The following is a 23149-nucleotide window of genomic DNA, read 5'->3' as shown; positions in this document are numbered from 1 at the left end:
TTTTTTATTTTCTGCATTCCCCACCAGAAAAGAAGCTGCTTGTGAGCATGGGTGTTTCATTCACTGCTGTACATCTAGAAGAAGGCCCAGCACATACTCTGTGTGTGTGTATGAGTGTGTATCTGTGTGTATGCTCAGTCACCCAGTCAAGTCTGACTCTGTGACCCCAGGCACTATGAAGTGAAGCGAACTGAAAGTCCCTCAGTTGTGCCTGACTCTTTGTGACCCCATGGATTGCACAGTCCATGGAATTCTCCAGGCCAGAATACTAGAGTGGGTAGCGTTTCCCTTCTCCAGGGGATCTGCCCAACCCAGGGATCAAACCCAGGTCTCCCACATTGCAGGAAGATCCTTTACCTGCTGAGCCACAAGGGAAGCCCATGGATTATAGCCCTGATGCCTAATAAATATGTGTTGAATAAAGCAGTGAATGAGTGCCTGTGTACACACACAGAGTGAGAATATGGAGAGTGGAAACTCTGTCTTTACATGAAAATGGCCTTGCATCAGAATGGAGTTTTGAAACTCCAAACATCAGGTCCAATCCCTGGAGATGCCAGTGCACAGGGACTCACAGTGTTCAACACTCCACAATCGATTCTGATTCAGAACCAAAAGCCAAAAACCTCTCTCAAAGGCTGAGCTACCTGTTAACTGAAGATCTTCAATTTGAGGGCTCCAAGGCAGAATTGAAGTTGCTGTGCTTCAGTTGCTGGCTCTTGGCTGGAAACGACTTCACCTATACAGTTAATGCCCACAGGCCACAGTCCTGTGGGCCACAATGACCCTATCCCCAGCACTGGAAATAAGAACACTTCTTAACTAACCTGTTTGATTTGTAAAGAAAGGGTGTGCCAACCAAGAATGCAGGTTTCCTTTTCTTTAGAAGCCTACTGAATGTTGTGATTGTCAGGAGCAGAACTTGGGGAGGGAGAAAGGAATAAGGAAAGAGGAATCAAGGCTTGGATAATGAATGGGCATAAGGTAGCAAGACAGGTTATTCCTATCTCGGGAATCTCACTGAGGAGGAAGGGGAGAATAGGATTGAAGCTTTCCTGAGGTGTCTCCAATGGTATAATGCTTGTCTCTCAGGCCCTGAACTCAATGCTTCACACACAATTTTTCCATGAACCATCATGTTACAGGCTGAATGTCTGCATCTCCAAATTCCCCAGGTTGAAACTTTATCCCAGTGTGATAGTACTGGAGGTAGGGTTTGGAGGAGGTGATTAGGTCCTGAAGGTGTAGCCCTCATGAATGAGATTAGTGCCCTTTCTAAAGAGACCTCAGAGAGCTCCCTGCCCTCTTCTCCCAGGTGATGACGCAACAAGAGGATGAACTTATTGTCCTGACAATTCACAAGCACAGTCGTCTGTTAAAGACCCAGAAAAGGCCTTCAGTAAAGCAATCTGTTGATTCTGTTTTTCCCAGTTTTTCCCAGTGTCTTATTTAACCATGGAACACTTTAACCATCACATCCGTTAATGACCTGTGAAACACACTTTAGGAAACATCTTACATGCTTGTATGGAATGTCATGATGAATTAAAACCTCACACGAGAGTGAAAGTATCAGCACCCAGGAGTGGACAGGCTGATATGGAGACCTGGGTTTCTCCTCGAGCAAACATCCATAGAAACCAAAAACAAAAGATAAATTATGTATATCTGTGGCGGATTCATTTTGATATTTGGCAAAACTAATACAATTATGTAAAGTTTAAAAATAAAATAAAATTAAAAAAAAAAAGAATAAACATTAATCTGTCTTCTAAAAAAAAATTATCATGAACTGCAATTTTTTAAAGTGCTATTTATAATAAACAATTCTGACTTTTGCTCTTCAATCTATGCAGCTGATTTTCTGTAATATAATAGTTCACATGCCACCACACTTTGCAAAAATGACATTTCAGCCTTCTGGGAAGTTGAATTTGGGGAAGGAATATTATAACTTGGGGCAAGACATGTTGTGACTGAGGAAACCAAGTGTCATCTTGTCTCCCTGCCAATATCAAGTTATTGCTTAGAACTAGTCGGACACGACTGAAGTGACGCAGCAGCAGCAGCAGCAGCAAACAGAAACTGGAGAAGGTAGCCTAGGACTTCTCCCCGCCCTGCCCCAGCCATCAGAAATCTGTCCTGTACATGATATGGTCCTGTATTTATACAAGAGACCACACAGAATACTGCTGCCACCTGGTTGAACAAAATACATTCTGAATTGCAACAAAAGCTTCAGAAAAGGGTAACTTGAAGTAGCACACATAGTCACCCAACACACAGTGTGGCTTCTAAAAATAAAACCATGTAATTTACATATTTCTATAGCAAGACTTGCTCAAATAGTTCCCTGAACACAGGGAACCATAGGCCATTTAAACTGAAAGGATTGAATTTTTCAGGTTTTCTCTTTTGAGCAAAGTACACCTTCTTTTTTTAAAACTTTTAATTCAAGAAATAAATTACAATGCAATGCCAAAGCACTATTATCCACAGCAGCAAATTAGAGAGGGCTAATTTGTGGACACAGCCATGCCCTGTTATCTGTACCTTGTCACTTTAATTTAGCACAACCAAAACCTCACCATTTCTTTCGTTTTTACTTCTCCACATAGCAGAATTTTAGCCTTCATGCTGGGTTTCAAAGAGTCCAAATAAAACCAGCACACATTAAGCAAAACAGCCACATAAGACCTGTCCTTTATGTTTGAAGAAAAAGACTTTCAAAGTTTAGGAGGAGGTTTTTTAAAAGGCACTAAGTCTTGGGAAGGTTTTTTAAAGTCTATTTTAAAACATTGAGATTTATTCCCCACCATTCGTTGACATGAATGTGAACAGACACATGTATTTCTTCAAACAGAAGCAATGAAGTTGTTTCTTGAAATCTGCACACAATAATCTGTTGTTAAAACATCTCAGCTATGCAAGAATCTCAAAGAGTCACAAATTATCAAAGTTAAAAGATAAACCTATACTGTCTATCATGCATTACAGGCAAGAATGATAGATTGGGCTCAGAGCTAGTTTCCAATTCTCAACATCCTGTTCTTACAATAGCGAATACAGCCATCTCTCAACCATAGGAAATAAGATTGTCAAGTTGCAGTAGACCCAAATGCTTCCACCTTCACCTAAGGGCATGCATACAGCATGAAGCATGGGTGCCCCCAGGATCCTTAATTAACTCTCTGGCACACGCAACCCTCAAGAGCAAGAGCTGCTATTTGAGACAAAAATCAATAATCGTAAACAGAAATATACGTTTTCCACACAGCCTCACGGGTGTCACCCAATCTCCAAAACCTCATCATCTTCTTTCCCCATACCACCTTCCTTTCTCACCCCTTGAAATTCAGAGCATATTCCATGGCCCTTTCATCCCCCAAGCAGCAAAGCCTTAAGTATCCGTCACCTGTGCTCTCATTCCATAAATCAGTTGCTTAGAAATATTAGCAACAGTGGATGGCTATGTATCGGCTACCACAGTGACAAGTTGTAAAAATGCACCACGGACGCGAAAATGTCGACTCTTTTGAAACTCAACTGGTAATTGGAATTCAGAGATAGTGCCCCACCATAAATCTGTACTTTGCAGCTGTCACTGGGAGTAAAAAGTCTGTCTTTTGACCGAGCAGGGACCCAAAGCCCATTACAGGGAGCGCTTCCTTACACAGCTGTCAGCCTCCAGCCCCTTCGCCACTTGGAGGAGCGGGATCAGTTTCACATCAGTTTCACATCCAGCTATCCCCTCTCCCCCCTTGTCCTGGCCAACTTCACCTAGCAGATGCCTGGCAGAGCTGAAGAGGGTAGAACTCTTTCTATCAAATATGAAATCTGACTAACAGAGGCATAGCTTAGTAAGATACCCCAAGGAACACATTTTTGTTCCTGCTTGTCTCTCCCCGCCACCCCAGCCCCCAGTCCCTGATGCAAGGCCACCTAGGGACAAGGTAAAAGTGAAAGTTATAGGTCCCTAAGCAGACCACAGGGCCTACCTGCTTTGAATACATGTTTCAGGTGATTCTATTTCTAATTCTTTTCACTGGTCCACAGAGTTTGGTACTTACCACAGCCTCTGACCCTTAAAATAAATCAAACAGATGGCAAAAACTGGTGCCACATGGGGCTTTTTGTTTTGTTTGCAAATGGAAACCAAGTCTCTGTTTCTTGAGCCTTGCAGGTGCTCACCACTCCACCCTCCAAGCTATTGTTTCTGTCCACCAGGTGCTAAGGGCCATGAACTCCTCATGAGGCAGCACTTTTAGAGGAGAGGACGATCTGGTTGCCAATATCTGCCACAGAGCACAGATGGCCAAGCTAGGACTCAACAGCCAACCTGGTGACCATGTAGACACCCCAACTGAACACGTGGTTCAATGTCCACAGTGTAGAGACGCAAATCAGGCATGTTCCAGAAAAGAAGTAGTTATCCTTTATAAAGGCATTTGTATGAAAGGTCTTATCATGGTATGGGCAAAGGAGTAAACAAAATATAAAATTACACTAAATTGAGGACCCTGAAGTTGGACCAGGGTGGGCTGGTCCATGTATATATGTGTGCTTCCTTTATAAAAATCAAAACAACCTTCTAAGCTTTATTTGGGGAATACAGGGTCCATGCCTAAGAACTCCTGTGGTCTTCATCACTCAGAGAAGTATTCAGACCCTGTCGGCTCATCTCTCACCAATGAGCCACACAGAACCATTGCTGCTGGGCTGCAGGTAGACGTACTTGCATGCCAGGTTTCCAGTTTGCAGCACCTCTTCAGAAACAGATTCTAGCACTAAGAGCCTCAAGGTTTGGGTAACTGCAGTAACACTCACTAGAAAACAACCAGCTTTTTTACATAAGGAGCCATTTGGGACCACAGGTTCCAGGGCTAAGTACCTGGGGGCCTTGAAGTGCTTGGCCACCAGTGTGAGAAAGAACAACAAACCCTCCAGGGGAGAGGGGATTGAAGCAGCAGAGCTCTGAGGCGTGGGGGCTCACCCCTAGAGAGGCAGCATTACTCACTTATAGAAAGTGAATTATCATCTTCATGCACAGACAACAAGCCCTCAATGGACTTTGTGCCAAGGAGCCGAATTCCTTTGGTTCACAGTAGTGGGGGCACACTGGTCTCAACAGGGAAAAAAATACCCATTGGGACTAAATCTCTAAAAGAAAGTCTGCAACTGGGGAAGTTAAATAGAAGACAGTAAGATATTCCAAGAACGTAAGCCTCTTTAAAAAAAAAAAAAAAAAGCTTTCCTTCCTTTTACATGGCTTAAAAAAATAAATAACAGAAAAGAGGGAAGTTGCTACTCTACAGTCTCTCTCTAACCCAAGTTCCCATGTGGCCAGTGGCAGAAAAAAAAAAAAAAGATCTCTAAGGAAACTGAATAAAGTGGTAAATGTTCCTGAGAGTGAACGTATAAAATCAACCCAGAAGGAAGTCACACAGAATCACACACAAGCAAAGGCATTCAGGGGTCTTCAAACTGCCTGAGGCTATTTCAGTATCTAAAGAAAGAACACAAGCAGAGAGGTGGCCAACCATGAAAGCAGACCCAAACTGAAGTTTGGGAGGCCACCCCAGCTGTACCCAAGGCAGGGCAAGCCCCACCCCAGACTCACGCCTCCACGTAGCATTACCAGGTGCGAGGCTCCCACGCAGAATGCAGGAACCAGGCTGCCCCGGACCGGATGCCTCTGGACCTTCTGATCACACTGGCCAGCTCCTCGCTCTGTGCGTCCTTATTTACCAAGCAGTCTCCTGACTGCACCTGGCTTCCTCCTTGAAGATTTCCTACAGGGAGGAAATCTGCTAGTCAAAGAGTGCCAGTGGCCTTGAGTACATTTCCCACATTCAATCATCAAATTGGCATCTCTCTCCCCAGTCCCCAGAAACTTGCTAATTGCACCTGTCCCTGGGAGGTAGCTCTACTCTTCTGGAGCTGACAGTCTTTCTTCTGAGTCTGTTTTCACCCGCTGAGAGCTATTGAGATGCAGGCTTGTTCCTAGCTATGCCCTAGGCTTCACCACCTCTTCACCCCTAAATCTTCTCAAGGAAAACCAGGACCCCTCTTCCCCACATTTCCATCAGCATATAATGCAAAGCAAATCTCATCAGGACAATTCATCTGTGGAAAGAAAGTCCAAGTTTGTTTATTAACATTTTTCTTTAAAAAACTTGTTTTTAATTTTCAAGCAATCTCAAAGTTACAAAAAAAAAAAAAAAAAAAGGCAACTAAAGTACAAAAAGCTTGCTTCCTTTCTGAAACACTTGAAAATAACTTGCCAAACAGAAGCCCATCACTCAATAACATTTCAGTGTGCATTTCCTACAACAGTGACATTCTCCTCCACAACCACAACAAAACCATCAATATCAGGAAATGAACATTTAATACACGCTGCATTTGCTCCTGGACACTATTCAAATTTTACCCAATGTTCCAGTGTTGTACTTTATAGCAAAGGGAGTCAGTTCATTCAGAATCACACAGTGCTTTTAAGCTGTTATGCCTCTTTGTGTGTGTGTGTGTGTGTGTGTGTGTTTATGCATGCTAAGTCACTTCAGTCATGTTTGACTCTGCGACGCTATGGACTGCAGCCTACCAGGCTCCTCTGTTCACGGGGATTCTCCAGGCAAGAATACTGGAGTGAGCTGCCATTCCGTTCTCCAGGGGACCTTCCCAGCCCAGATCGAACCTGTGTCTCCTGCATCTCATGCATTGGCGGGTAGATTCTTTATCACTGCGCCACCTGGAAAGCCCATTATATCCCTTTAGCCTCCTTTATTCTAAAACATTATACTCAGTCTTTCCCTGATTTTTCTGACCTTGACGGTTTTTAAGATCACAGGCTGTTTATTTTGGATAAAGTCCCTCAATCTGGCTTTGTCTGATGCTTCCTCTGATTAAATTCAGGTTGTGGATTTCTGGCAGAAAATCATGGAAAAGTGATGCTACATCCTTTCCCTTGAATGTTATCAGGTGATCCATGATTTTGAACTGTCCCTTTGCTGGTTATGTTCACTTTTTCCCCTGGTTTGTGTGTGTGTGTGGTGTTCAAATCCCCACAAGTCCACGAAGATTGGCCTATCTAACCCAAAGACAGGCTGAGCAAGTGAGGGCCCAGGAGTACCTCGGTTTGTATTTGGTTGGCCAAAAAGTTCATTCAGATTTTTTTCTGTTACATTGTATGGGGAAACCCAAACAAACTTTTGGGCCAACTCTATATCTTCTCTGCCCTCTATCATAAACAGTGCTCCACTGCTCTGCCTCCCCCTTGTAGGGAACAGTAGTGATGGCAATGAAAGCAGATTTATAGAGATGGATTTATAGAAACGAGACATACAGAAAAGGAAAGAAGAGAGATGAGATGCTTTTGTGGGCAAATAACAGAATTCCTTAGGTCCTACTCACACAATTTTTCCCTACAAGTAAGTTGCATTCACTTCCTCAAGCAAAAAAGGTCCCCCTTCACTTATTCATTCACTCAATCTACAAAGAAATATATGGAGAGCCTCTCTGTTAGGCATGGGGACACCGATACACAGAGGACACCACCCTGCCCCAAAGGACAGAATGGTCCCTTACAGAAATACCATAAACAAACAACTACAATGAGTTATTGAGGAGAACCTACTTCAGGTTCACAGGAAAGCAATCCAGCATGGAGACTGGCTAGCTCAACACAGGCTGGCGTGTTCTGCTGAAAGCAGGTGTAAACAGATCCCAGGTCAGCCTGAGAGCAAAGCTGAGCTGCAGGAGATGACAGATTGGAGAAAGAGGTAGACAGGGACTGGGTCAGAAAGACCTTGGTAGGTTTAGCAAAAGTCTTCATTACTCATCCCTTAAGCCATGAAGAACCACTGAAGGATCTGAAGCCCAGTGGCAAAATCATGCAGATACTTTTACAACAATCTGAGGAACTATGTACAAAGAGGAAGAAGGGGAAACGGAAGGGAAGCTAAGTACACAGAATATATTGAGGAGAAAATTGCAGTCATCAGCCGGACCAGAGGCTGATGAGGGTTAATCTGGGGCAGGAACAATGAGGAGGAAACAGGGACCAGATTCCATGGAAACACAGGATGCAATATTCAAGGGATTTTGCAGGAGCATGAGAAGCAGGAGATCAAGACATATCAGAAGTGCCTGGGGGCTTCTGGATTAAGTGGATATGAGTACGGTGCTTTTAATCAGAATCCAGACTATAACAACAATAGATGTTGCTAATGACACTTCCAGACACAAAACTAATTTCCCAAACTCTTAAATCTGGTATCCTAGTGAATTTATACTCATCTGGGTTGGTAGAGGATTTCAAGGACTGTTTGCTGCTACGGATAGATACCACAGCATGCTGAGTTTCAGCCCCAGTATTTTAATTACATTTGAGTTCCTAACATTACCTACTGCTGTGATTATTGTGGGCATAGCTGGGAGTGATTGTACAGTAAGAGAAAGAGTGAGAGAGACATTTAAGACTTGTTCATCCTTGCCTCACTCACTGCCACCTACCACTTACACTTCCCTAATCATTTTCAGAAATGTTGGAGTTGAAGAAGCCTATTATTGACTTAATGACACAGCACACTTCTCATACATTTTTAAGTAATATGAATTATAACCAATTTTGTTTTGAGAACTTTAAGAGGTAGATCATGGCATCCAGTCCCATCACTTCATGGCAAATAGAAGGGGAAGCAATGGAAACAGTGACGACTTTATTTCACGGGTTTTCAAAATCACTGCAGATGGTGACTACAGCCATGAAATTAAAAGACGCTTGCTCCTTTGAAGAAAAGTTATGACAAGCTTAGACAACATATAAAAAGCAGATACATTACTTTGCCAACAAAGGTCCATATAGTCAAAGCTGTGTTTTTCCAGTAGTCATGTATGAATGTAAGCTGGACCATAAAGAAGGCTGAACGTCAAAGAACTGATGCTTTTGAACTGTGGTGTTGGAGAAGACTCTTGAGAGTCCCTTGGACTACAAGGAGATCAAACCAGTCCATCCTAAAGGAAATCAATACTGAATACTCATTGGAAGTCCTGATGCTGAAGCTGAAGCTCCAATACTCTGGCCACCTGATGTGAAGAACTGACACATTAGAAAAGACCCTGATGCTGGAAGATTGAAGATTGAAGGCAGGAAAAGAATGGGATGACAGAGAATGAGATGGTTGGATGGCATCACTGACTCAATGCACATGAGTTTGAGCAAGCCCCAGGAGATGGTTGATGATAGACAGGAAAACCTAGTGTGCTGGAGTCCATTGGGTCACAAAGAGTTGGACACGACTAAGCGACTGAACAGCAACAACAACAGGAGAAAAACTGAAAACACCCTACAATGCTCAAAAGCTAAGCTTAGGAACTGTACATTTACATGGTGAAAGATGAAAACTCTATGTTTGGCTGAAATCTAGAGGCATTTATGGTTCTTCTCCTCTCCCAATATTTTGTTTGTCCTGCTAATGTAAAGCAAACACCTCTGCTATATCTTATTTTAAACTACTTCTCTCTATACACCCAAAAAGCAAATATTCAGGTCTGAGGTAAGAGATGGGGACTTTCCAAGTACAAATCTATGCAATGAGTCAAAATAATTGCACAGACCTTTTACACACATTGTTTTTGATTTAAAAAACAAAAAACCCAACAGTATCATAGCTTTTCTGTAGGCAGTCTCAGCTCTTTTTCCTTTACTTATTTCTTCCTTTTATCTATATTCTTTGGTGCACAGTATTGGGTCACCCTCAGCCACACTTTGCCATCACTCACCTTGGTGAGAAGCATTTGAGTTTTCTGGGCAACACAGTGAAGTATATATAATCAGCAGTGGACCTTGATTCATATAAACCTGAGCTGATCTGGTGCCTCCACATTACACCCTGTCTACCCTAAACTAAGTCACTTGAGCACTCTTAAGCCTGTTTTCCTAAGCACAGTGATGATAATGATAAGCTCACCTAAGAAGATTTATGTGAATATTAAATCACAATGCATGAAACAAAGATTCTCTCCTTGCCAAACTTTGGTCAGGCTCCCCTGAGCCCTCTGCTTCCGTCTCTGTCCTTGTAGAACCCAGTTTTAATAAGAATTCTGCTAAATTAGTTCAGAAAGAATTCTTAATATCTGATCAAATTCCTCATCCTCCAGTTGAACCGTGATCACCCTGGCCTGCTTTTAGCCAGAATCCTGTCAATGCTTGCTTGGTTTAGCAAGAATCCCATATTCTTAGCTTTCCCCCTTAGTGACTTTCCTTCTACTGTCCATTCCCCAGCCCTGCTGCACACGTGCATGCTCAGTCATGTCGACTCTTTGAGAACCCATGTACTGCAGCCTGCCATGCTCCTCTGCCCATGGGATTTTCCTTGCAAAAATACTGGAGTCGGTTGCCATGTCCTTCTCCAGGGAATACTCCTGACCTGGGAATCGAACCCATGTTTCTTGTATTTCCAGCATTGCAAGCATATCCTTTACCCTCTGAGCCACCTGGGAAGTTCCCCCAACCCTGTTCCTCGGCTATAAATCTCCACTGTCCCTTGTTGCATTTGGTTGGAATTGAGCCTACTTCTTTACTGAGGCCTATTTTCCCCCTATTGCATTGGTTCCTGAGTAAAATTAGTTTCACAGCTTTAACTACCGTCCAGTTCTGGTTTTACTGTGAAATGGGTGAAAGACTCTAACATTGTTCCTAGTGTAAACAAATTCCAAAATGTTATAAAATGACCCTTGTAAAATACTTACATATTAAAGATGCATTTAATTCCATGAGAAAACCAACAGAACAGAAATATTGTTTCAAAGGATTATAGGAGAAGATAAATATTTATATATAGTCACTGAAAGAAAGAATGCTGAAATTAGGTTGTTAAAGTAGATACAAACTTTGTTTAATGCCTTGCAGGGCATCAAAATTATACTTTTGGATTATCTTTTCTAATGAAAAAGAATCATTTGCATTGCACCATTTTCTGTAGGTATTCATCTACCCTTATAGACTTGTAAAATATTTTAACCAACAGTAAATAGTAAATCTAAGAAAAGCAAAGAAAGGCACACAGGCCTAGAGAATTAGCTAATCCCTGGGTAGGGATTATATAATTCAGTATGACTTTGAAAGGACACAGAATCATCCTTTTGCCTGTTTCCACGTTTCAGGTATATACATATATTATTTATTTTTCTTTTTTTTGTTCAGTCACTCAGTCCTGTCTGACTCTTTGCAACCCCATGGACTGCAGCCAGGGGTCTGCAGAGTATATACATATATATGTATATACCTTCTACACTAGAACATCACAAGTGTTCAATGTATTAGCCAGAAACTATTTTGAGAAAACTATATAGGAAATCCTATAGGACTCAAGTGCTGGAGAAGTCTCCTGAAAGTCCTTTGGATAGCAAGGGGATCAAACCAGTTAATCTTATGGGAGATCAACCCTGAATATCCACTGGAAGGACTGATGCTGAAGTTGAAGCTCCAATATTTTGGTCATCTAATGCGTACAGACAACTCATTGGAAAAGTCCTTGATGCTAGGAAAGATCGAGGGCAGGAGGAAAGAGGGCATCAGAGGATGAGATGGCTGGATGGCATCACCGAAGTAATGGACATGAACTTGGGCAAAACTTTGGGAGGTGGTGAGGGACAGGGAGTCTTGGCGTGCTGCAGTCCATGGGGTTGCAAAGAGTTGGAGAGGGTGACTGAACAACAACAGAAGAAGTAATAAGAGGAAAGTTCATAGCATCAAATGATCTCATTAAACAAGAAACAAAGGGAGAATAAAAATGACTGCATCATGTTATGAAGGAATATTTGTCTAAATCTGATAATATAACCCTAAGACAGAATGGTATAGACTGAAGATAGGGATTTTCATGAGAAAGAAACAAACTGGGTAGAAATATAAAATTGGTCATACTCTAACCATAATGATGGAGAAGGCAATGGCACCCCACTCCAGTACTCTTGCCTGGAAAATCCTATGGACGGAGGAGCCTGGTAGGCTGCAGACCATGGGGAAGCAAAGAGTCGGACAAGACTGAGCGACTTCACTTTCACTTTTCCCTTTCACGCATTGGAGAAGGAAATGGCAACCCACTCCAGTGTTCTTGCCTGGAGAATCCCAGGGATGGGGGAGCCTGGTGGGCCGCCGTTTATAGCGTCGCAGAGTTGGACACGACTGAAGCGACTTAGCAGCAGCAGCAGCAACCATAATGAACAGAGTAGAATGTCTGCAAAATGTATAGCCAACTGAATTTTATTTAACTTACTTATATGTTAAAACAAGACTCAAGGGAAACTCAAGATGCTTTTTTATAATTTTTTTTTAACTTTTTGGAAAAATTTTATTTCTTTTTTTTAATTTTATTTTATTTTTAAACTTTACATAATTGTATTAGTTTTGCCAAATATCAAAATGAATCTGCCACAGGTATACATGTGTTCCCCATTCTGAACCCTCCTCCCTCCTCCCTCCCCATACCATCCCTCTGGGTCGTCCCAGTTATAGTATAAAATTTCTTAATTTCATTTCTTCTTTCTCTTTCTATCCCTTTGGATAGCAATGCTTAAAATACTTGATGCTCGAAATAGGAAGATTCGATTCAGTTATCAAAGATTAAGAAAGTTGAAGGGTGATTCATGTCGATGTATGGCAGAAACCAACACAATATTGTAAAGCAATTATCCTCCAATTAAAAATAAATACCAGAATACTTCTTATTCTGAAAACCCTATAATTAAACTTTAACAAAAATTATTACGAAGGAAAAAAAAAGAAAGTTGAAGGAAGGTTCAAGCTCAGCTTTGAAACAATATTTGAGGAATATGTCTTCCCTGGTGGCTCAGATGATAAAGAATCCTCCTGCAATGCAGCAGACCCAGGTTCAGTCCCTGGGTTTGGAAGATCCCCTGGAGAAGAAAGTGGCCACTCACTCCAGTATTCTTGCCTGGATAATCCCATGGAAAGAGGAGCCTGATGAGTTACAGCCCATTGGGTTACAAAGAGCGGGACATGATTGAGTGACTAACACTTGAGGAATACATAGGGTAAAAGTAATGGTTATAAAAGATATCTGTAAGACAGTCTCATTTGGTAGCACAGGTACACCAACAGGGTTATGAACAGCATGATTGTGAAAACAGAGTTGGAATCTGCACATCCATTTACCAGTGATTTTCCTGTAGGCAGCCCACATCACCTCTCTGAACATCAACTGTCTCATCAACATGGCCAATAATATACATTTCATTAAGACTCCTTTGAGCATTAAATGAGCTCACGTCACACAAACTCCAGTCTAGTCCTTGACACATGGTAGACACCAGAGAATAAGTACTACCTTTTTATGCCCCCAGGGTCATTTTTTTTTGGAGGAGGGATGTCTAAATACATGAAAAGCAGTAAAGGACTTTTGAACTGTATTCTAAGTAACCTAGAAAGTAAGGAGGTTTATTTTTTTATTTTTATTTTCCCTTCCTATCTCCAGGACTTTCAAGTTTCTTTCACAGGAAAATCCAATCTATATATTAATTTTAAAGTTTTTAATTAACCACGACACACTCTTTCTTCTGAAGCCCTGTTTGCTGCTTAATTCAAGTAACAGGATAAGAAAACTCAGATGGCAACCAAAAAGGGACTGATTTCACCAACCTTTTTTATCTTTCTGCTTTGTTTCCATTATTTTATTTACCTCGTGACATATGATTCCTGGACCCTTGAAACAAATGAAAACTTTTCTAAGTAAGGAAGCCAAAAGGGGAAAAGTTTCCTCCCCCAGGGAAACAAGAAAGAAGGGCAAGAAATCAGAAGAGAGCACGGGCTCTGGTGTATCGCTGCTATTGTCACATCACGGTCTTCCAGCCTCACGTTCACGCATAAATCCCTCCTGGAAAATGACAGAAAGGATGATCTTAACGGAGACACACTGATACTTCTTGGACTCAGTCCCCCGAAAGATGTGATAAACAGGTCTGTGCCCTCTGTGTGTGTCCCTTGATCACCACCTCCATCCTCAACCCAGAGGCACAGCGGGGGGCTTCCTTCAAGAGTCCCTATTGCATTCCTGGGCTCCTTTCTGGGAAGCATCACACTCAGCTTAAGATTCTGACCTCCTAAGAGAATCATCCCCACCTTGCAAGCATATTCTAACCCAGTGCCAATTTGAGATACATTGGATCACTAGAGAGAGCTGGTCCAAACACAGCTTCATTAATGCTGATACTTAATGTGTCAAGGAGCAGCCCCCTCACATAAATCCTCATCAATCCAACAACTGCTGGCCAGACATGTGCCCCTGAGACTCTCCAGCCTGGACATCACATTCTGCCACTTGGCTGGACAGAATTCTTCAGTCCCCAGCTGGTTTATTCCCTCCCATCTGCAACCCAACTCCATCCAAGAAGCACATCCATCCAGGTTCAGGCCCCTCCTCCATCTGCCTTGCCTCAATGTCATTACCCACAGGGCTCTGCCAGGACAGGACAAGGAGGGCTGGGAGCACACCCTTGATTCAACTCACTGAGCAAACTCCTGGGGGGAAGAAGGGTGGGAGGAAAATTATTTTCTTCCAAGACTTGGGGAAATAGAGCGTCAGGCAATTTTGATCTAAATGTCACAATGTGCCAGCCCATCATATCCTCTACTTCAGCCTAGTCCAGATAGAGAGAGAACCCAAGTACTCTGACTGTAAGCCACTGTGAAACTGTGTGGGAAAAGAGGAAAGACTGAACTTTTTATCTTTTCCTTCCAGTAGACAGACATCCACCATCCTTTTGGACAAGGCATGGCACTGTGCTATACATAAAAGGAATAAGCTGAGTGACTGCTTCCACAGAGGCCAGAAACCCTATTATCTGAAGTTTCTTGTAGTACCATTACTCCAACATCTTGAGCAGATTTTCACACGTCCTTTAAAGGACCCATTTCCTCTAAAATTCTCAATCTTCAATTTGCTGTGACTTCCCTGGTGATGTTAGTGGTGAAGAACCTGCCTGCCAGTGCAGGAGACATGAGACATGGGTTCGATCCCTAGGTTGGGAAGATCCCCTGAAGGAGGGCATGGCAATCCACTCCAGTATTCTTGTCTGGAGAATCTCATGAACAGAGGAGCTGATGGGCTACAGTCCATGGGGTCACACAGAGTCAGACACGACTGAAGCGACTTAGCAGGAGCAGTGGCAAAATGGGGAAAATACTGTACTCCCACTGCAGGTATTGGCATAAACTCTCTTTCCCCTAGGGTTGATGTGAAGATTAAATATTTAAAATATGCAAATTATCTGACCCAAAAGAGTATTCCAAAAATTGATCTTTCTCTCTTTTCCCTGCATTTATGTGAGATATGCCAATTAACTGCAAAAGGGTAGAGGAACTGACTTAGTGGCAAATGTTCAGGCTTCTGGGAAGACTACAGCTCCAGCTCTGCCATTTCTACTGCAAACTGTAATAACCTCTGCTTTGAAGGGAGTTATGCATCATAATGAGATGATACAGGACTGTGTAGAACATCAGATGGCATATGCTCACTTAGAACTGAGGCCCTTTGTCTTGCACACAGCAGGGTTCCTCTGTCTAAACTCTGAACCAATAAGACCTGAAAAGCAACACGAAGCCCAGGATCAGGGGGGGCATTCCTGGATGGAATCAGCATCAGCATGCTGTCCATTTATCACAAAGTACTGTGCAAACTACGAAGCCACTGGAATTATTAAAAAAAAAAAAAAGTCAGCTTCACTTAGCAGTCAATTCATCAATTTGTCCTTAGGGAGCACAGACCTAGTTTGTTTGTTAGGTTGTTTTCCTTTTCTTCTGCCAGTTTCTTTGAGAAACGGGGCTTCCCTGGTGGCTCAGCTGGTAAAGATTCTGCCTGCAATGTGGGAGACTTGGGGACCTGGGTTCGATTCCATTGAGAAATAATTGACAATTTAAGGTGTACAGCATAATGGTTTGACTTATATACATCATGAAGTAAGTTTAGTGAACATCCATCATCTCATATAAGATACACAATTAAAGAAATAGAAAAAAATTGCTTTCCTTGTAATGAGAACTCAGGATTTATCCTCTTAACCTTCATATATAACATATGGTGGTACATACGGTGGTGTGAATTACGTTCACCATGTTGTACATTACATCCCTAGTACTTCCTTATGCTTCATTGAAAGTGAAAGTCGCTCAGTCATGTTAGACTCTTTGCAACCCCATGGACTGTAGCCCATCAGCTACAGTGGGAAGCCCAAGAATACTGGACTGGGTAGCCTATCCTTTCTCCAGTGGATCTTTCCAACCCAGGAGTCGAACTGGGGTCTCCTGCATTGCAAGCAGATTCTTTACCAACTTAGCTATCAGGGAAGTCCTTACTTACTTACTTCCTTACTTAAGTACTTACTTATCTAAAAACTGGAAGTTTTGACTACCTTCATCCAATTCCCACTTCCCCCATGCCTCACCTTTGGTAACCACAAAGCTGATCTCTTTTTTTGTGTGTGAATTTGTTTGCTTGTTTTTGACGTATAATTGATCTACAATACTATGCTAGTTCTTGTTATACAAAATAGTGATTTGATATTTCTGTACATTTCAAAATTATCACCACAAATCTATTACTATTGATAGTAAGTCTATTTGATCTGTCACCATACCAAGATACAATTATTGACTGCATTCCCCATACTATACATTTCATACCCCTGACTCACTTATTTTGCAACTGAAAGTTTGTACCTCTTAATCTCCCTCACCTATTTCTCTCCTGCCTCCGTCCCCTCTGGCAACCACCTGTTCATTCTCTGTATCTATGACTTTGTTCCTATCTTGCTATATTTGCTCATTTGTTTGTGTTTTTTAGATTCCACAGTCAGTGAAACTACGTAGTATTTGTCTTATTCTGTGTAACTTATTTCACTTAGCATAAATACCCTCTAAGACCATTCATGTTGTAGCAAATGGCAAGATTTTATACTTTTTAATGGCTGAGTAATATTCCGTGTGTGTGTGTGTGTGTGTGTGTGTGTGTGTGTGTACAGTAGTTCTGTTTTTAATATTTTGAGAAATCTCCATACTGTTTTCCATACTGGCTGCACCAATGTACATTTCAGCCAGTGTACATGAGGGGGCCCTTTTCTCCACATGCTCACCAACACTTCTTATTTGTCTCTTTTTATAACAGCCATTCCAACAGGTACTAGGTGATATCTCACTGTGGTTCTGGTTTGCATTTCCCTACTCTTTCCTGGAGCATCCCCATGGACAGACGAGCCTGGCAGGCTACAGTTCAGGGGTCACCAAGACTCAGACACGACTGAGCGACTAAGCACAGCACAATGATTAGTAATGTTGAGCATCTTTTCATGTGCCTGCATGTCCTCTTTGGAAAAATGTCTATTAAAATCCTCTGCTCATTTTTTAAACACAGACCTATTTGTGGTTTTTTTAAATATATTCTCTTTTCCTAAAATTTCATAAAATCACTTCAGGGGATAAATATTAATTACAAAGCATTTTAACTGAAATAATTTTAAAAGCCCACAACATTTTTCACTATAAATGAAATAGCTACATCAAAGGTAAAATCTCCATCTGAAAAGCCCCCCCAATTTCACATAAATATGGAAAAGAGTTCAAAGAGGATAGGAGAGAACACAAAACTATCCTTTTCAATTACAGGGACATTTGATTAATTTTGCTTGAAAAGATCAAGGAAGATCAAATTTTCACCTTTTAGGGGTAACACTCAGGCTGTTGACTACTGTTTTATCTTCTACCTCCAAATGCATCTCCTTGTCAAGGAAGAAGTAAGATTTAAACCACTTTACAAATGGCAAAGTCCTCCTCCTTTTGGACAGAGGACAAAAATCTATGCACAACATGTGCATCTGGTAAAATTTTCAAGGCAAAAATCCTAAGAATTTTATGAAACACTGAGGAGGAGACTGATAGCTTTGTCTTACTTTGGTCCAAAACTTTGACTCTCAGAACTGAAACATTCACCATCATCTAATCCAGACTGCTTTCATCCTTAATTTTAGCTGTAGAAGCCTTATCCAAAGGAAACCCTTCAGCAGCCCTAATCTGTGAGGAAGCTGGAAGAGTGCTTATCAAGGAAGAAGTGGGAGGCCAGAGCCTGGCTCACTATCCCCGCCCCCCCACACTCCCTCTACAGGGACCTCTAAGCTCATCTTCAGACAGTCTGGGCTCAAGGAAACATAGTTTGAAAGTAATTGATACCACATATCATATCACAGATTAATGAGGATGCTAAGGCCAAAAAAGGGACAAGTAGCTCCTACAATAGTCCCCGCGATAAATGAGGGCTGGTCAAACACTCAAGGGGCTCAGAAAAGCCACTTCCTGGCCTCTGTGCAGCTACAATGACTAAATGACCCATGTGAGCCCCAAAAAAAGACATCAGAGGAAATCTGCTAAAGGTCATTTTTCTAATACAAGAGACAAAGGGAGAGGAGAACTGCTGGTGTTTCCCCTTCCTCTTTCTTTCTGCTACGGCTGTGAGGTCATAGTGCCTGGTGCTACAGCAGCCATCTTGAGACAATGAAGCATGAAAAAAAGACAAAAGGCCAACATATTCATTATGGTTGAGCAGAAGAAAAGATCTTGGGTCCCTGATGATTCCCCTCAGCTACTTGATGAATCTGAAGCCACCTGGCCCTGACTTCTGGTTAAGTAAGTCATAAATGTCCTTACAGTAAGAGACTCTTGGCCAGGTCTTCAACTACTGTATTCTACCTAATATAAATGCTTCTCCAGATATTTCAGAATCAAGTGTACTACACATTAAGCAGCACCTACATTTCCCCACAAATTATCTCTAAGCTCTGCTCCCAAACTAAAGTCACGTGGAAAGTTCAAAGCAAGGAGAGAAGGTACAGTCAACCTGGAAGACAGTCTGGCATCTTCTTACAAAGCCAAACTCTTAGTCTATACCATAGAACCCAGCAACTGTGCTGGAATATCAAAGCATAACATAATGCGGATGAATCTTAAATGCATATTTCTAAGTGAAAGGAGTCAGTGTGAAAAGGCTATAGACAGTTTGATTTCAACTACATAACATTCTGGAAAGGCAAAACTATAGGAACAGTAAAAAGATCAGAAGGTGTGTAGCTGTCAGGGGTCGGGAGGATGGGGATGCAGGTAGAAGGGACGGGAGAGCAGAGTGATGAACAGAGAGAGCACAGGAGATTTTCAGGGCAGTGAAACTATTTTGTATGCTATTATAATGCTGGCTACATGACATATGCAGTTGTCAAAACCCATAGAATGTACAACACAAAGAGAGAACCTTAATGTAAACTGCAGACATTAATGGATATTAATGTATCGATATTGGTTCATTAATTTTAAAAGATGTAAGATGTTGCTAGTAGGGAAAACTGTGTGCAGAAAAGGGAAGTATATTGGAATTCTCTGTACTATCTGCTCATTTTTTTCTGTTAAATCTAAAACTGTTCTAAAAAACAAAGTCTATTAATAGAAAAAAGGAAAAGGAAAGAGGGAACTACTAGGAGAGGGGAACAATTCCCAAAATTATGTTTTTTGGTTTCTGTTTTTTTTTTTTTTTTCTCAAATCAGTACAGAAATTCATCCAATTTAAGGAGTGTGTGGGAAGGTTTGAATGAGCATCTTCCATCCTCACTGGTCTACAAAATACCTCTCTCCCTTCCACCAAGACCCATCTCTGAACTTGACCCTGGGTGGCTCCTCCCCTTCACCTTCACTTCACTCCAACGAGTGCACTTTACTGCCGATCTGCTCTGTCAGCTTTCCAGGGCATCCCTAGGGTCCTCAGCTTATTTTTACTTCTGATAATGATATCTGTGGAAAAGGAGGCATCCTTCAAATGTGTCTCCACATTAATGGAAGTAACATCCTAGTAAATAATAGATAAATTCCCTGGGGCCCTTCAGGTTGTTTACATTAGGGTTATCTCATACCCAAACACTGTCCAACCACTCCCCAACTGCAGCACCTTGAATTCCAATCAGTGTTGAGATCTAGCTTCTCTGTGGAAAGGTAAGTAAGGATTCTCAATTCAGCACAAATAGAAGGAGGTCTCATACTCCAGTCCCAAAAGTTTCCTAGATCTTTTTTTTTTCTTCCCATAGTTTTCTATGGCATCTCAAAGGCTGATTTAAAAGTTCAGTACTAAAGAGACTGAGGCTGTGGCTGGATAATTGTTTTGATGAAAAAACAAAATATCTATTAAAAAAAAATCAGCTATTAGTTGGCTCAGATTTCTTCCCTGTTTTTCTGCCTTTTTCATCTTTTCTGAATAAAATGCAAATGGGCACATGATCAGGAGTCCTCCCTAAAAGTGTGGACACTATGAAATTGGCCCCAGAAGGAGGCATTTGCTGAGCAAGCATTCCCTGGGGAGCAGTCACTGTGGCCAGATCAATGAAGCTTTGGTAATGGGGCCACCAGCTCAGGGCTGAAATGCTTGTGTAACACAACATAACTTGGGGGTGACAATGGGATTTTATCCAAATGAATCATTCCCACCAGTAGGGCATGGGTGTTTTAAATACATCTAGACCAAACAACAAGAATGAATACTAACAATTCTTCCCCAAAGGTCAGGCTTTCTCAGGGTTCCTGGCCTTAGCACATTGAGTTCCCTCTGCCTGGAGTGGCTTCCCCTTTCAGCCCAAGCCAAGCTTCATTACCATCCTCACCCCCAATCTCTGTCATACTCACACATTTTTCAGGATACAGCAGGAATGTTCCTCCTTTGGGAAAACCTGGAATTTACCCAAAGTGGTTATTCAATTCTTCCTCTCTGCCCCCTATTCTCTGCATGTGTTTCCTTTCTCAACGACTGTTAGCAAATCTTTGTCTTCACTTGACAGAGGGTTCCAAAGGCAGGGCATTCCTCTTAGTTCTCTTTCTAGCTCCAGCCATGTGACAGTATGCTGCCCATAGTAGGTTATCAGCAGATGCCTACTCAAAACACAGATCACAGAAGAAATGAACACACAGTATCCTGCATACAGTGGCTGTAAAAAAAGCCTCGAAACAGAATCTCTTTCAGCAAGAAATATTTTTTCGGCTTGACAAAATATTAACATGCATTTTATGCATCATTTAGCATAAAAATAAGCTCACAGAGTTTAACTCTGGGGAAAGCCGGCTTATCTGCAGTTATTCTCCCAAATCACAAAATAAAACAAATACATTTCCATGTTGTTTTGACTGACACAAATACCTGTGATGAAATGAATTGCACAGAAACACAATGCTAGCCTTGAAAGTAATAAGTTTCTTCATTTCATATCTGAGGCAATCATACAGCAATTAAACTTGCTTGTGCGTGGGGCACTGAAATCATGTCTGGCATGCTTACTGGGACTCAGGATGCTGGGTTCGTTCATTAATGGGGATGAGGTTTTTGGGAAGACAGGCTTATTAGAGTCAGGACAATTATAACAGAGACAGGCATGACCTCTTCCAGTCTGGAGGCCTTACGGAGAAAACCACATGTCCCTCAGGGGACAGTGCCCACGCTGTTCTGCCCCCGAGGGTCAACTGTCTGGTCTCAACAGCTGGCCTCCAAGAATCTCACCTCAAGAGGGGCAGACCTTGGGAGCATGGATCAAAATTCACCAGGAAGCGCACCCAAATAAAGGAAATATTGACACTTCCTTCCCTGCTTAGTAATTCCCAGGTCTGCTGAGGCTACGAGCAGAATTAGGAAACTAAACTTAAGATGCAGAGGAGATGAGAAAAACAAAGGACTAGATGCTGCTAGGATTTTGTCTTTTGCTCATTACATCTCAGGGTTCACTCCATCATTCATGCAAACACCTGTGTACCCTCCTCGGTTTAGGTCCTGTGCCTAACATAACCAGTTCAGTAAACAGCCATCTTCTTGAGGTGGCTGGTGAAAAGAAAATATTGCAAGAAGGAAATCTATACTGTCAAAATATTTCTTTTTTTTTTTCTCTATACATTTCCTGCCTTCATTGCCAATACGAAAGATTTCCATTTGATTTGCTCCTGAATTCAAAATGATAAAACAATTTAAGATATAAAACAATCAGGCAGAAAAATATTCTTAGTGAAGAAAAATAAAGGTAAGAAAGAAGTAAGAAAATATTCTTAGTCTCGTTTTTCCATCTTTAAAATATGTGTTGACTAGAAAACTCCAAAGGTCCTTCCGGGTTTAAAACTTGATGACTAGCTAGTAATCAGGAAAATGTAAATTAAAACAGCAATAAGATAGCATGTTCATCTTTCAGATGAACAAAGGTTAAAGAATTCTACAATATCAAGTGTCAGAATGTGGTGTAAATAGGATCGCACATACTGCCAACTGGGAGTATAAATTAATATAACTTGTTTGGAAAGCAATTTGGTCATATATAGTGAAGTCAAACAAATTCTGTGGGCCAATTATTCAGTATCTAGGATGATCACATACATGCTCAGGGTGACATGGATGAAAATAATCACCAAGGAATAGTTTTCTATGGCAAAATTAGAAACAACTTACATGCTCATCAATAGATAAATAAAATGTGATACAGTCTAAAGGGAGCTTCCCAGGTGGTGCTAGTGGTAAAGGACCTGCCTGCCAACGAAAGTGAAAGTAAAGTCACTCAGTCGTGTCTGACCCTTTGTGACCCCATGGACCGTAGCCTACCAGGCTTCTCCGTCCATGAGGAAGAATACTGGAGTAGGTTGCCATTTCCTTCTCCAGGGGATCTTCCCAACCCAGAGACTGAACCCGGGTCTCCTGCATTGTAGGCAGATGCTTTACCGTCTGAGCCACCAGGGAAATCTTGTAATAGATGCGGGTTTGACGCCTGGATTGGAAAGATCTTCTGGAGAAGGAAACAGCCACCCACTCCACTGTTCTTGCCTGAAGAATCCCATGGACAGAGAAGCCCAGTGGGCTACAGTCCACGGGGTCACAAAGAGTCAGACACGACTGAAGTAACTTAGCAGCACGCATGGTCTAAAGGTGACCCAATATACACCAATTAAATATAAATAAACATTGGAGAAGGAAATGGCAACCCACTCCAGTGTTCTTGCCTGGAGAATCCCAGGGACAGAGGAGCCTGGTAGGCTGCCGTCTATGGGGTCACACAGAGTCGGACACGACTGAAGCAACTT

The 23149-nt window shown here is 41.9% G+C and overlaps 1 protein-coding gene across 5 annotated transcripts in view; it reads right to left on the bottom strand.

Moving 5' to 3' along the window:
- ELMO1 (engulfment and cell motility 1) overlaps positions 1-23149 on the bottom strand; it is a 582500-nt gene that overhangs the window by 511374 nt on the left and 47977 nt on the right. For 2 of the 5 annotated variants that reach the window (XM_015469368.3, XM_015469366.3), the window contains exon 2: positions 5639-5792. The exons of 2 other annotated variants lie outside the window; for them this stretch is intronic. The gene's annotated coding sequence lies outside the window, so the exon portion shown is untranslated. Of the gene's footprint in view, positions 1-5620; positions 5793-23149 lie in introns of all 5 variants that reach the window. One more of the 5 variants, XM_059885500.1, reaches the window with a different exon arrangement.

The sequence above is a fragment of the Bos taurus genome, chromosome 4, assembly GCF_002263795.3.
Source record: "Bos taurus isolate L1 Dominette 01449 registration number 42190680 breed Hereford chromosome 4, ARS-UCD2.0, whole genome shotgun sequence".
NCBI classification, from domain to species: Eukaryota; Metazoa; Chordata; class Mammalia; order Artiodactyla; family Bovidae; genus Bos; species Bos taurus.
The sequence above is the reverse complement of the archived record's forward strand: the minus strand, read 5'-3'. Positions and strand labels throughout refer to the sequence as shown.